The sequence below is a fragment of the Phascolarctos cinereus genome, unplaced genomic scaffold (genome assembly GCF_003287225.1).
Source record: "Phascolarctos cinereus isolate Bilbo 61053 unplaced genomic scaffold, phaCin_HiC Scaffold_5;HRSCAF=322, whole genome shotgun sequence".
Lineage (NCBI taxonomy): Eukaryota > Metazoa > Chordata > Mammalia > Diprotodontia > Phascolarctidae > Phascolarctos > Phascolarctos cinereus.
Genome location: NW_027555958.1, coordinates 148678258 through 148692045, shown reverse-complemented (window position 1 = coordinate 148692045; position 13788 = coordinate 148678258). Strand labels below are relative to the sequence as shown.

The 13788-nt window shown below is 37.5% G+C and overlaps 1 protein-coding gene across 5 annotated transcripts in view; it reads right to left on the bottom strand.

The window, feature by feature from the left end:
• The window catches only part of FYN (FYN proto-oncogene, Src family tyrosine kinase), a 309834-nt gene that overhangs the window by 221506 nt on the left and 74540 nt on the right, over positions 1 to 13788 (bottom strand). The window contains exon 3 of one of the 5 annotated variants that reach the window (XM_021008092.2): positions 7839 to 7903. The exons of the other annotated variants lie outside the window; for them this stretch is intronic. The gene's annotated coding sequence lies outside the window, so the exon portion shown is untranslated. The remainder of the gene's footprint in view (positions 1 to 7838; positions 7904 to 13788) is intronic. 5 annotated transcript variants of the gene reach the window in all.

Below are 13788 nucleotides of genomic sequence, written 5' to 3'. Positions count from 1 at the left end.
AGAGGATGAGAAAGCATGGGTGAGTTGCAATCTGTACCCATGGAGAGTGTGCTCACATCAATGAGATAACAGAATCACTGAAGTCAGGAAGTTCTGACTTGGGGGAAAAAAAAGGCATGGATTAAAAAAAAAAAAAGAAGAAGATACCAACATAGACTAGCATCATTTCCTATGGAAGTTTAACTGAAATATAAAGTAATGTCTACAAAGAGGTATAGAAGAGAATCTCAAAACTATCTCAGCTGGCAGATACTGGATCTCCTTGCCAAGCAGAAACATAGCAGGTAAAAGAAATACCAGCTTATAACAGAAACCCATTTTCAAAACCTTCTGGGAAGACTTCAGGACATAATTAGGGGAAAGACTTCCTATTCAACAAGAATTGCTAGGAAAATTGAAAAGCAGTTTGAGAGAAATTCGATGTAGACCAGCATCTCATACCATACACCACAATAAGCTCAAAATAGATATGCAAAATAAATGTAAAAGATCACATAAAAAAAGGACAGAAGGTGGTACTTTTTACAACCATATTTAGAGGATAATTCACAACCAGAACTAGGAGACAGATTGTAAAAGGCAAATAGGTAATTTTAATTATATAAAATTTATAAGCTTTTACATAAAGAAAAAACAAAATAAGAAGAGCTTTCAAGTAGGGAAAAAATCTTTGCATCAAATATCTTTAACAAAAGTCTGATCACGGATACAAATACACAAGAGTAGGAGCCATTCTCCAAGAGATAGCAAAGGATGTGAATAGTTTTCAAAAGATGAAATACAAACTATCAATAACAGTATGAAAAAAAATTTCCAAGTCATTAGTAATAAGATAAATGCAAATTACAACAACTTTGGGGTTTTACCTCACACCAAACACTTTGGCAAAGATGATAAAAGAGAAATAGTCAATGTTGAAGGACTTGGGGGAGATGGGTACTGTTGGTGGAGCTATGAACTGGTCCAGTCAGTCAGGGAAAAAATTAAAGTTACATGAAAAAAGATACTAAACCCTCTGACCTAGTAATCCTACTAATAAGCATGTCTATACCCCAAGGAGGTAAATCACAGAAAGAAAAGTCCCCAATGCTCGTGGCAACACATTTTTATAGGAGAAAAAATTGGGAAAAAAACATTTGGCAAATACTGCTTGGGGTAAACATTGCCTGGGGAGTGCTTCAACAAAGTATGGCATATGAATATAATGGAATGCTTGTATAAACTTACCTACTTAAAATTATCAAAGCTAAAATAACACATGATGAGAGCAGTGAATAGGGCACTCGCCTTCACGTCTGGAAAACGTGGGTTCATATACTGTCCCAGATACTTACTAGCTATATGAAAGCAAGCTGGAAAAGTCACCTAATTTCCATATGCCTCAATTTTCTCATCTGTAAATGAGGGGGTTGAACTTGATGGTGCCTGAAGTTCTAGCTGGCTCTAGATCTATAATCTTAGAATTCTATAGAACCACAATAATATAAATGAAAACAAACCTAAAAGATAAAATGAACTCATTATCGTTTCCTCTAAATCCTCGTGAAATTCTTTGTTTGGCAACCAATCTTTCATAACACTTCTTCACTGCGTAAGCCATTACCAGCCCCCTCCCCCTCAGCCACCCATCACCTTTGTACTCTTCTTACTCTATAGACTCCTCCCCTCCTCTTTGATCCAATGACACTGAACCACCTTGTTGTTTGCCTTCTCCGGCTTCCTTCAAATTCCAAATAAAATCCCACCTTCTACTGGAAGATTTTCCCAATCCCTTTTAATTCTAGCGATGCCCCTTAATCATTTCTTATTTATTCTGAATATAGTTTGTCTGTACATGTTTGTTTAATTGTAGTTTCTCCAGTAGATTGTGAGTTCCTTGAGGGCAGGTCTGTCTTTGCCTTTATTTTTGTTCTCAGTGCTTAGCATAGTGCCTGACACATTAAGTAGGTACTTAATAAATGCCTACTGACTGACTGAATATCAGATTAATTTAGTAACCAATTTTGGTTTCAGATGACTGCTGATGAACCTAAGCCCCTTCTCTAGCTAGAGAGGTTGTGGACTATGGATATAAAATATTGCATATACTTTCCACGCATGGCCACCTCATTTTTCTGAACTATCTTTCCTTGTTTTAAGAGAGAGGCATAATATGGGGGAGGGTTATTAGGAACTGACTATGATATAAAAGCAAAAATCTTCAGTAAATTAAAAAATATATAAGGTGAGGATGATGGAATATTCTGAGCTGTATCAGATGATAAAATGGGGAGAAGCAGTAGAGAGACAAGCAAATTTTCAGCAATCTTGGCAAGAGACATAATTAAGTCAGATGCTATCAAGAGCATTTAAAGATTAAATTGGAAGGAAGACAACAAACGGATGAAAAATTGAAAAAAAGTCTCTCAACAAATCTACAACAAATCATTTTCTTCATCAATTGTAGTAGAGCCTCCAAATTTGGAATCTAGCATCACAGTCCTCAATGTACTGCATAAAGAAGCAGAAATGGAAGGAAATAAAATAAGATAAGAGCAGCCAAATCAGACTAAGTATGCACAGAGGACGTTTACGCTGAAAGTAACACAATTTTGAGAGTACTGAGGGACTGATTATCAAGATTTCTGAAAGAAACGAAAGGTCTGGGAAAAATCATAGGTGGGTTTCTAACCCTCCTCCCCCAAAGGTTGAATGAATGTCAATAAAAACTGATCCATATGACTACTTCTTCCCCTCAACAAAAGATTTATAAAAATAATCTCTACACCTATCAGTCAATGGCATACTTTGGTCTAACTTCATTTGACAACCCAGTCATGCCTTCTCTTGTCCATAGTCTTCTTCCTCTAGGGCTCTTGACACTGTATAAATAATAATGGAACATATCAGGTCAACATCGGTTTTACCCTTGCTTTCACTATGTGACTCCTTTTCTGGTTAAATATCTCTCTGATGATATCCTTTGTAAGACTTTCCCTACAGAATTCTTTATTGGTAATATTTTGTGGCATATTCATGCCCGCTGTATGCTTTGTAATTACCTTTTGGGTCATCCAAAACTTTATGTCCATAGAGATAATGGCATTTTGCAACTCAGAGAAATAAAGCATCACTGGTAGAATACTGATGAAGCGCTGTCAAACGTCTAAAAGTTAATTCAGCCCTTATTCCTCCTTTTGCTCAATTTTTTAGTTCAGGTCATTCTCTATCCACTAAGGCATATAAATGCACATACATACACATGTATGTAAGTATGCATAGATAGATATAAATATAACTATAGATACCTCCTTGTGCCTCAATTTTCTCATAGGTAAAATGAAAGAGTTGGGCAGCTAGATGGAACAGTGGATAAAGCACTGGGCCTGAAGTCAGGAAGATCTGAGTTCAAAGCCAGTCTCAGACACTTACTAGCTGTGTAACCCTAGGCAAGTTACTTAGCCCTGTTTGCCTCAGTTTTCTCATCTGCAAAACGAAGTGGGGAAGGAAATGGCAAACCACTCCTGTATCTTTGCCAAGAAAATCCCAAATGGGGTCACAAAGAGTTGGACGTGACTGAAATAACTGAACAACAATAACAATAACATAATGAAGGGGTTGGACAAAGGCCTCCGAGACCCCTTCTATCTCTAAAGCAATGATCCTATGATTCTGTAACTACAATAATATAAATGAAAGAGCAGCTAGGAGGTACAGTGGATAGAGTCCAGGCCTGGGATCAGGAAGACTCCCTTTCATGAGTTCAAATCCTGCCTCAGACATTTACTAGCTCTGTGGCCCTGGGCAAGTCACTTAACCCTGTTTGCCTCAGTTTCCTCATCTGTATAATGAGTTGGAGAAGAAAATGGCAAACTACTCCAGTATATTTGCAAAGAAAACTCTAAATGGAGTCACAGAGTCAGACATGTCTGGAATGACTGAACACCAACAAAAATGTAAATGAAAATAACACCAAAAGGCATCAACATTTGGATGAACTACAATGTCTAGATGACTGTTGATAAAACATACTTACTCTTCCTCTAGTTAGAGAAGTTACAGACTATCGATGTGTACACATATACATAAATATATGTATGTAAACATTCAAATGTATATTTCTATACATATATGTATAGACATGTATATGTGTATAGGTGGCTACAATACATGTGTGCACACATAGAGATATGTGTGCATATAGACACATATCTAGAAGTATATAGAGAGCGGCCCAAAAGTCTTAATCGAGTAGGCTTTTAGGATACCACTATGTGTGTACATATGTATGTGTATAATATACATATATGTATGTATACATTAATCGACCAGCTCTAAAGACTGTCCTTCTAACTACATATCCCAATCTGAACAATAAGGATTCTTTATTCATTTAGTTTTTCCTGGCATCCACATGTTAACTAGTTTAGAAAAAAAAATCCCAGAACATTGGGAGGAAATACTCAGAGTGATAAGCTCAGAGATCCATTGACATACGGAATTATTGCTTCACCACAACTTTTTTTCCTATTTCCTCAGAACCACGTGAATAATTTAAATCTGAAGTAATACACCTACGTGGCATGTCACATTAGCATGTTCTACAGTTATTTCAAACCATCATCTCAATGCTTTTAGTTGTTTCCAAGCCACAAAGTTGGCTCTGTACTTTTCAAATCTGAACAGTTTGCATTTTCCTCAACTCGTAGGTTGGCAATCATCAGAACACGTCTAATTTTCTGCTGGCCTAAGTTCAAAATGCCTGCTACCAAACTCCCAGTGAACTATGTATTTTCTCATTCAGTTGCCTTTTGCAAAGGCCTACCATAGCACAACACATGGCAGATATTTGACATGCTATAGGAAAAAACAACAAATGAGAAAAAAGGGTATACAAAGCAACAGCCAGGGGAAATGACCCTGATTCATAAAATGCCCACTGTCCAGAACATTCTTATTGCCTTAACCTCATTTAAGAATCAGGCCTTGTCTTGACAGAAAGCCTAGACACAATCTAGGTTAAATCTTGTTAAAAATGAACACTCAAATGATGTGTTAAGACTTCAGTCCTACCAAAGTTTGCTTGAAAAAAGGGATAAGTTTAGAAATCTTTTCATTATATTGGAATTTTCCATGTGAGGAAGGTATGATTTACTGGACAGAAGATAGTACAATTTGGGTCCAAGTCCTGTCTCTGACACATACTGGCTGAGGGGACCTTGAGTAAAACCTTTAACCTCTTAAGAAATTCTCTAAAAACACAAAGTATAGAACAGTTGTTGTTCTATACTTGTTAAAGAAAGTTTCTTCTCTGGAGGTCTCTACACCCAAGAAATCACAGGTCTGGAGAAAAAAAAAATTAGCACCACCATGCCACACTTTTCATTAGCTAAGTAATCATTAGCAGTTCTTGTCTGTGAGATTTTTAAAGAGTTCAAGAAAATCCCAAACTGCTCAATGATGTTCTTATTGCAAGCTACCAAGACAAGAAAATGGATGTGGAGATAGATACCAATCAGGTGAACTTTTAGAAGGGGCTCTGGCTTGATAAACTGTTTTTTTTTTTTAAGTTTTGAGGACAAGGAGAAGGAGGGAGAGAAATAAATCAAGTGATAATCCATTGATGAGACTTCAAGTTCACTCCAAAAATGAAATGAAGAAACAAAACATAAAGACAGAAAAGAAAACATTTCTCAGCTGGGAACAGGAGATGAGCTTTCAGAAGCTCCTGTAGAAAGGTGAAGAAAAAGCAAAAATCATAAATCAGTGAAGGTCACTTTTGACCTTCTCTTTGAATGGAACTATAAAAGGCAAGAGAGAACAAGGCATCAGAATTGGGAAAAAGATTGGTACAACCTGAATCACAGAAATTACGTATATACAGTATTCAATTAAGAAAATACAAATCACTTACAGATAGACCTTTTAACAGAAGACAAGACCTTCAGAGGCCTGTGACTCATAAAGGAAGTCAACAAACATTTATTATGAAATGGCCTCATATGATGCACTATGCTAGGTAATAGAAATATAAAGGCTGTTGAATTTAATAGAAGAGATAAAGCATGGACAGAAATAATTACAATACACAGACAGAATATGACAAACAGAGTGGCACAAGGTACTGGAAGTAGGAGGTAGGGATCACTTGTGACTGAGCAGATAAAAGACTTCCTATACACACCTGAGGGGGCCTTCAAACATGAAAAGGATTTCAAGGGGCAAGGATATGAGGAAGGGGTCAAGGATATAGAGTACAGCTTATGCAAAGGCACAGGGCACAGTGGAAGGCAGGGTGAAACTAATGAATAAGTTATTTGCTAGGATTTAGAATATGCAAAGGGGAATGGTGTAAAATAAGGCTGGAAAGGTAGGTCAAAGCCAGCTTATGGAAGGCCTTAAAATGCTAAGCTAAAGAATTTGTATTTTATTCCATAGACATTGACAGTAATCACTGAAAGATTTTAAGTAGGGATGTTGGAAGTTATGTCATTAGATCTGTGTATTAAAAGGTTGGGGTTGTCATAAAGATCAAATGGGATCATATCCATGTGCTCTGTAAAAACAACATAGAGTATTTGGGGGGGGTGCGAGACAATTGGGGTTAAGTGACACTTACTACCTATTTAAATATCTTCCCAACTATTAATTAAATTTGTCATTATAATTTCTGAATCTATAACACATAACAGATTTACTAACTGAGGTAGGAACAACAGAAATGTTTATGGTGTTAATTGTTTGAAATTACTTTCAAATTACACCAATCTTCATTCTTATAAAGAAATGATTATACAGAAATGAATGTCAACAAAAATAAATATAAAACATACCTAGCAAATGAGTCATGTAAAATAAATCTGGGTAAATCTTTTTAAAAATTATGTCCATTCATATATAACTAAACATATATCTTTTGATGAAATTAGGAAGCTCATAAAGCTAAATGACACTATAGAATGCAAAATTTTAAAGGAAGTTAATATGATCGCAGTCATGGACTTTGTAGATGATTATCCCTCATAAGTGATTCTAACACTTTCCATATTTATTCAAAGAATAACATTTAATTATTAAGTAAAGTAAAACTAGTGTTTTAAAGTCCTATACATCAGACCCAGGGGGCAGATTTTACTCTGGCTTTTAAAAAGCTATAAAAACAAATATTGCTGGATTAATTTCCTTTTTTCTGGACTTATTTCATTTCTTTTAATCATAAATAATATTTATATAACATATTTTCTAAGAGGATCTGATGACCTTTACAGAATAATTTATTACCATCATGACTGAGGTGGTAAATTTAAAAATTCTCCCTCATTTTAAATTGGGAGGGGGGGAACTGGAGGATTCATGATAATGGTAGGTAATGCTGCATACTGAGTCATTGTTCTAATGTTGCTTAGTAGTAGTAGTATTTCGCAGAGCCCTGACAGTTAGGATGAGAACTTATAAATCCTCACCTAAGATGTTGTAATATTCATGATTTCTATTTTGGTGCAATCTCTTGTCCTATGATTTCTCACTTTTCATGCCAGCACTTCCCTTAACTGAGACATCTCAGGCAATAAACATTTATTAAGTGCCTACTAGATGCCAGGCATTATGGTAAGCACTGGATCCCAAATGCGCTATGCAGCCGCCTATCTGCTTCAGCCATTACAACGATTAGTTTGGTGAGGACTACCTACATTCTAGGATTGTGAGAATCTGCATACACTAATGCTTCATCTTATCTTATATTTTTCCTTATACCCCTAACTGGCATAATAATTCTCTCCTGGGCTTGAGTCTTACTTAATACAAGTCCCCTAAGGATCAGAGACCTCCATCTGTCAGCTTAACCCACAAAGACTTACCAGTTACTCAGTGAAGAAATATGGGTCTTATTCTTTATATAGTCTCCTGTAAGGCTTGATTGAGTCTGAAAACGAATAATTTGTATTAAAAACCAATCATTTCAATGATGCTTTTTGTTTCTAATCTGACATAAACAAAACCTCCATGTGTGTCTTTGGGTTCCAACAAGGGCAGTGTGAAATTAATCACCAATAGTACACTGTCTGGCCAAAACAATGTCAGCCTATAATTCTCAGCAACCTTTGGATGACAAGGAGCATGGCCAACAAATGCTGCATCAGAGTGTGTGAGCCTTGAAGAATCAGCAAACTGTAAGGTCTGTTAGTAGAGGACACAGATGAACTGTTTACTGACAAGAATTCTCTTCTGGGTGCTATTAATCTGAATTACATAAATTTGCTGAAGCATGAGTCATATTTGCATAAATTTTATTCTGAGCCCATCTCAATACATGGATTAGCCAAGTCAAGCAAGGACCATATACTTGGGTTATTTGATGTTTTTCATTGAGTTTTACAAACAAGTCAGGGGAAAAAAAAGCTAGGAAAAAATGTATGTGGTACAGTCTCTCCAAACGGCCCCAGGGATTTCGATGTTAATTTGGCATAAAGTAGAGAACTAACAGTATCAGAGACATCCAATCCAATGTACAAAGCACTCTGAATGTTCAGTGTTAAAAACCGCATGGCAGCAGATAAAAGGTGGCTCCCTGGGTCTGACCATCCCCACAGTGAATCTCATTAGGAGTATAATATTCCACCTGGTTGTGTTGTTGTTGTTGTTGTTGTTTTTTAATATACACAAGACTAGCTCGCTTACTGACCCAGCATCATCACTAAGGCAAGTGCCTTCAGCAAGTGGTGCTAGGTTTAAAGAGCTAGAGAGTGGTCAGCCTGGAGAAGAGGTTGACGGGGAAGGGGGGAAGAGGTAGGGGGGATTTTTCACCCATTTTCTCCATCCCTGCTGGAATGCGCTACCCTTTCACGTTTGCCTCTTGATACTCCAGCTCCCTTTAGAGGTCAGTTCCCATGCCACATCCTAAACGAAGCCTTTCCTCATCCTAAAAGGGGTGACTTCCTCACCCTCCCTCCCTAAATAACTTGACATTGATCTTGCACAGACTCTGTTCATATGCTGTAATCTCCTTCCATGAAGAGTAGCCATGGGGTGGACAAAGAACCAACCTCAGAACGGGGAACACCTGGTTTCAAGGCCTACCTCTGACATGTACTGCCTGTGTGACCTTGGACAAGTTATGTTAAGTAACTCTGTAAGTTACAGAAAAGCTGTCAACCTGTATTGGTAGAGAATTTCTTCATGTGGGAGATCTTCATCCCAGCGAAATTACAGATCCAACCACCTACCCTTATTTTCAGAGTAGAATGTAAGCTCCTTCTGGGTAAGGATCTTCTTGTGCTCAGTACCTTGAACAAAGCTGTTGTGGTTTAGTCTTTTTTCAGTTGTGTCTGACTCTGTGAACCTATTTGGGGTTTTCTTGGCAAAAATATTGGAGTTGTGTTTGCCATTTCCTTCACCAGATCATTTTACAGATGAGGAAACCAAGGCCAAGAGGGTTAAATGACTTGCCCAGGGTCACCCTACTAATGAGTGTCTGAGGCCACATTTGAACTCGAGTCTTCCTGACTCCAGGCTCGACACTCTATCCATTAACTGCCCCCTCAAACAAAGCAAATACTTAATAAGTGCTTGCTGAATTGAATTCAGTTGCTGTCTTCTTGCACTTGAAAGGCTGTTAAGTGGAAGAGGGGTTAGATCTATTCTTCTTGGCAAAAGGAGACAGAAGTAGAAGTAAGGGGCAGAAGAAGCATGGAGGCAAATAGAGCCTTCATGTAAGGTCTTCAAGCAGAGGCTGTACGAGAGTACTTGTCAGGTACATTGCAATGGTGAGGTTCATTCATTCATTCATTCATTCATTTAATGGTTTTTAAAATTTCATTTATTTATTTTATTCTGAACTTAAAAAATAAAACAAGCATTTCCATAACATAGTAGAATAGAAAAAAAAAGATGACTGTAACATGAAACAGCAAATCTATCACATGCAACTTGCTATTCCTTTTAAATACATAATAAAGTTATACAGTTTTGACAAAAAGCCACTGTAGTCCCTTTCAAACTGAAGTTCTACGATTCTATGAGTTCTCTTTTGTGATACCAAAAAAACCTACAAGATGGCTGGGCAAGGAATGAGAGGGTACAGTATTCATGTGAATGACTGAACTGGGCCTCAAAAGGATGAGACTTGTGACCTTGACCTTGACTCAGTTCACTTTAATACAAACTAAAATCATCTCTCTTCTCTGTCTGCTCCTCAGATGCTGCTGAGTAGCCAGCTCTTAACTGCCACGGTCATATGTCCTGTCTACCCAGAGCTGTCTGCATCTCAGCCACAACTATTTCCTGAGGGATAGAAAAAAATCAACACAACTGCAAACAAACAATAAAAAACACAAACCATGATCTCATGTTGTCATGCAGTTTCTCCTCTAAATTCTGGCATGCCCTGGGTGCGTGGATTCGAAAGCAGAATTTGATCCTCTGTTTCTCTCAGCTACTCCCCATTTCTCCTCTCCTTTCCATGGCTATACTAGGTACTTCACTAACTTCTTGCTTGCCTTTTCAAAATCTAACTTCCTTGCTTACTATTCTATAGAAACTGCTCTTCCTAAGGGCATCAGTGGCCTCCCATTGACTAATCTAGTGGCTTCTTTTCTATTTTTCAGTCTTCTGGACATCTTTTCCACTATCTCTAATACTTTAATCATCATCCCTTCCAAGTCTTCCCCTTTTCTGGATAAATATTCCTGCCACTCCCTTAACATTGTTCTTAATCATCGTATTTTTATTACCTTTAAGTTTCTGTAGCTAATTCCTCCAACCTAACATGGTTATTACCAAATTCTCTATCATCTTTCCTCTGCTCCCACATCTCTTGACTCTAACTCCCCCATGTCTATCAACGTTACAACCAGTTTCTTAGTCTTCCAAGTACAAAAACTTGAAATGAATCATTTCTGCTTCCTTCCTCTCCTTTGTCTGCTACATTTAGTCAGTAAATTCCTATTCATTCATCCTTTAAAATGTCTCAGCCTTCATCATATTATGTTCCTACTTAAAAGATATAAATTAGTTCCCTTTAAGAACAAACCCAAGTTCTACATCTTAGCAGTCAAGGCTTTCCATAAACTGGTCTCTTCTCTCACTTAATCAGGCTTTCCATAAACTGGTCTCTTCTCTCACTTAATCAGGTCTTATCTTTTGCTATCCCCCAATTCTAGTCAGGCAGCTTTCTTTTCTATTCCTTTCCCATCATTCAGTTATCCTCTAATAACACTTTCCACATGTCTATGCTGTAGACAGGAAGATTTACAGGAATGATGAAAGCATATTTTAGAAGGATAAATTATATAGGTATCTCACAGGATGGATGGGAGGTATGAGGAATTAGCAGTAAAGAAACCTGTTAGAAGGTTACAGTTACATTTCACACAGTGGATAGAGTGCCAAGCCTGAAGGCAGGATGACTCATCTTCCTCAGTTCAACTCTGATCTCAGATACTGGCTGTGTGATCTTAGTTAGACAAGTCACCTAACCCAACTTGCCTCAGTTTCCTTATCTATAAAATAAGCTGGAGAAAGAAATGGCAAACCAGTATCTTTACCAAGAAAACTTCAAATAGGATCATGAAGAGTCAGACACGACTCAAGTCAATAACAACACAATTACAGTAGTCTAGGACGTGATATAATAAAGGGTGACTGAGGATGGTGGCAACGAAAAGGAAGGTGTATATGCCAGAGACATACTGTCAGACAAATTGGCAGGAATTTGGTAACTGATTAACTACAGGGTTGAGCAGTAGCAAACAGTCAAAGATGAATCTAAGGTTTCAAGTCTCGATGAGTGGTAGAAAAATGGCCCCATTAAAAGATAATAGGATAAAAGATTTTAATCTGGAAAGAACCTTAGAGGTCATCTAGTTTTCTTATATATGTTCTGCCTAGTTGTTGCACCATACCATAGGAAAGAATGTTGGTTTGGGGTAGAAAATGTAAAAGTAAAGTTTTGGAAATTTTAATTTTGAATTGATAGCGGATAACAAATTGGAAATATCCAAGTTGACAGTCGGTAATGTAACACTGAAGCCTGGGAAAGAGATGAGGATTGGAGTTATCCAAATAGAGGGACTAGAGAGTTCACAAAAACTCTAAGAGTCAGGGTATCTGTAAAGTACAAAGTACAAGGACAAAAATCTCAGGAACATGCATAGTGAAGGGGTGGGAAAAGAAAATAACCTATGAAAGGGAGAGACGACTGGCCAAGGAGGTAAGAAAAAAACCAGGACAACTGAGGATAAAAGAAGTCAAAGGAGGAGAGGATTATAAGGATGAAGGAGGTGATCAAGGAATGTACTGGTGTCCAACGTTGCTGGGAACCTTCTGGCACTTCCAGTCCATTACTCTTGCTATGTTTCTCTTCACGGTTTCTTTATCGCATCTTTACTCCCCCATCTACCCACAGTCAAACCATTCCATATCCTCTTATATTACAAGCGTTTCTACATCAACCTCTTTGTGACTTTCAGGTTCTTGACTTTTTCGTTGCAATTGATTTTATGCATGCGTCATTTTGATCATACTGCTTGCCATCTTAGGAATGGCTTCCTAATTGCCTCTTAAAATAAACTAAAACGTTTCTCAAGACCCCATGTCACTCAGCCTCTCTCCTTTCACTTCCTGTTTGAGTCTCCTGTTATATTACAGATTTCTGCTTTTGGCTCCTTTCAAGCAATTCTCCTTTTTGACCTCTCCCTGTTTACCCAAGAGTATTTCTGCATCTAGGATCATACCACTCTCTTTAAATGGGAGGATGCCTTTCCATCAGCATTCCCTTGGGTCATGCATCCTACCTTGAAGACATTTTCAAGAATCATCTTTAATCTTTAAATGTCTTTAGTTAGGCTCTGTATTTCCTTGATTCCCCCATAAAGCCATTATAGATTGATACTGCATGGTTTTAGTCACTCTAATCACTACTATAATAACAATAATGATGAGAGCTGACATTTATCTAGCAATTTTGGCTTTCAAATGCATTTTCATAATACTTTTAAGGTAAAGTGTGTAAGTTTCATTATCCCCACTTTCTTAATGAGGCTTGAGAGGTTAAGTGATTTTGTCCCAATTTCCACAATAAAAAAGTATGAATGTCAGAGCCTGGATATGAACCCATAACTCTGCTGTAGTACAATCAACACCTCTGTATGGCTATCATTAATTACCATATTGGTATAAATATAGCCTATAGGCTAGGCTCTCCCTCTATTCCAACAACAACAACAAAACCTGGCTGGAATTAAAACCTGATTGTATGAACTTTGCATTCTTTATAACAAAATAACAATTAGAACAACAAAAAAGATGGAAAAAAATTTAAGCCTGTATATTAACTGAAAATACAACTGAGCTATTAAAAGTACCAAATAAATGAAAGCCTTACAAAATCATAAGCAGAGAACCCCAAGCTCTCAAATCCAGAGTAAGAACTGCATTTTAATTTGAAATCCAAGGTCCTGGGTTCAAAGCCTGGTTTTCCCACTGTCCTCACAGGGTTGTTGTGCAGACCAAATGAAATGACACACATAAAGGCAGAGCTGTACAACTTGGCAGTAGGTCGGGGCCAAAATTAAAATAGACTAAACTTCTTCGGGCAGCAGACAGGTTAGACCAGAGACAGATTGCCATGGTTAGTTGCCGGGAGTCACATGACAAACAGGAGAGTGTGAGATGACAACCTAACACTTTTCGCCAGCTGCTAGAAGGGGCCTGTGGGCTGTATGTTGTGTAGGTCTGCATAAAAGGTTTAGCAAACCTTAAAGCACTCTATAAATGCTAACTATTTATCATCATTATCATCATCATTGTCAT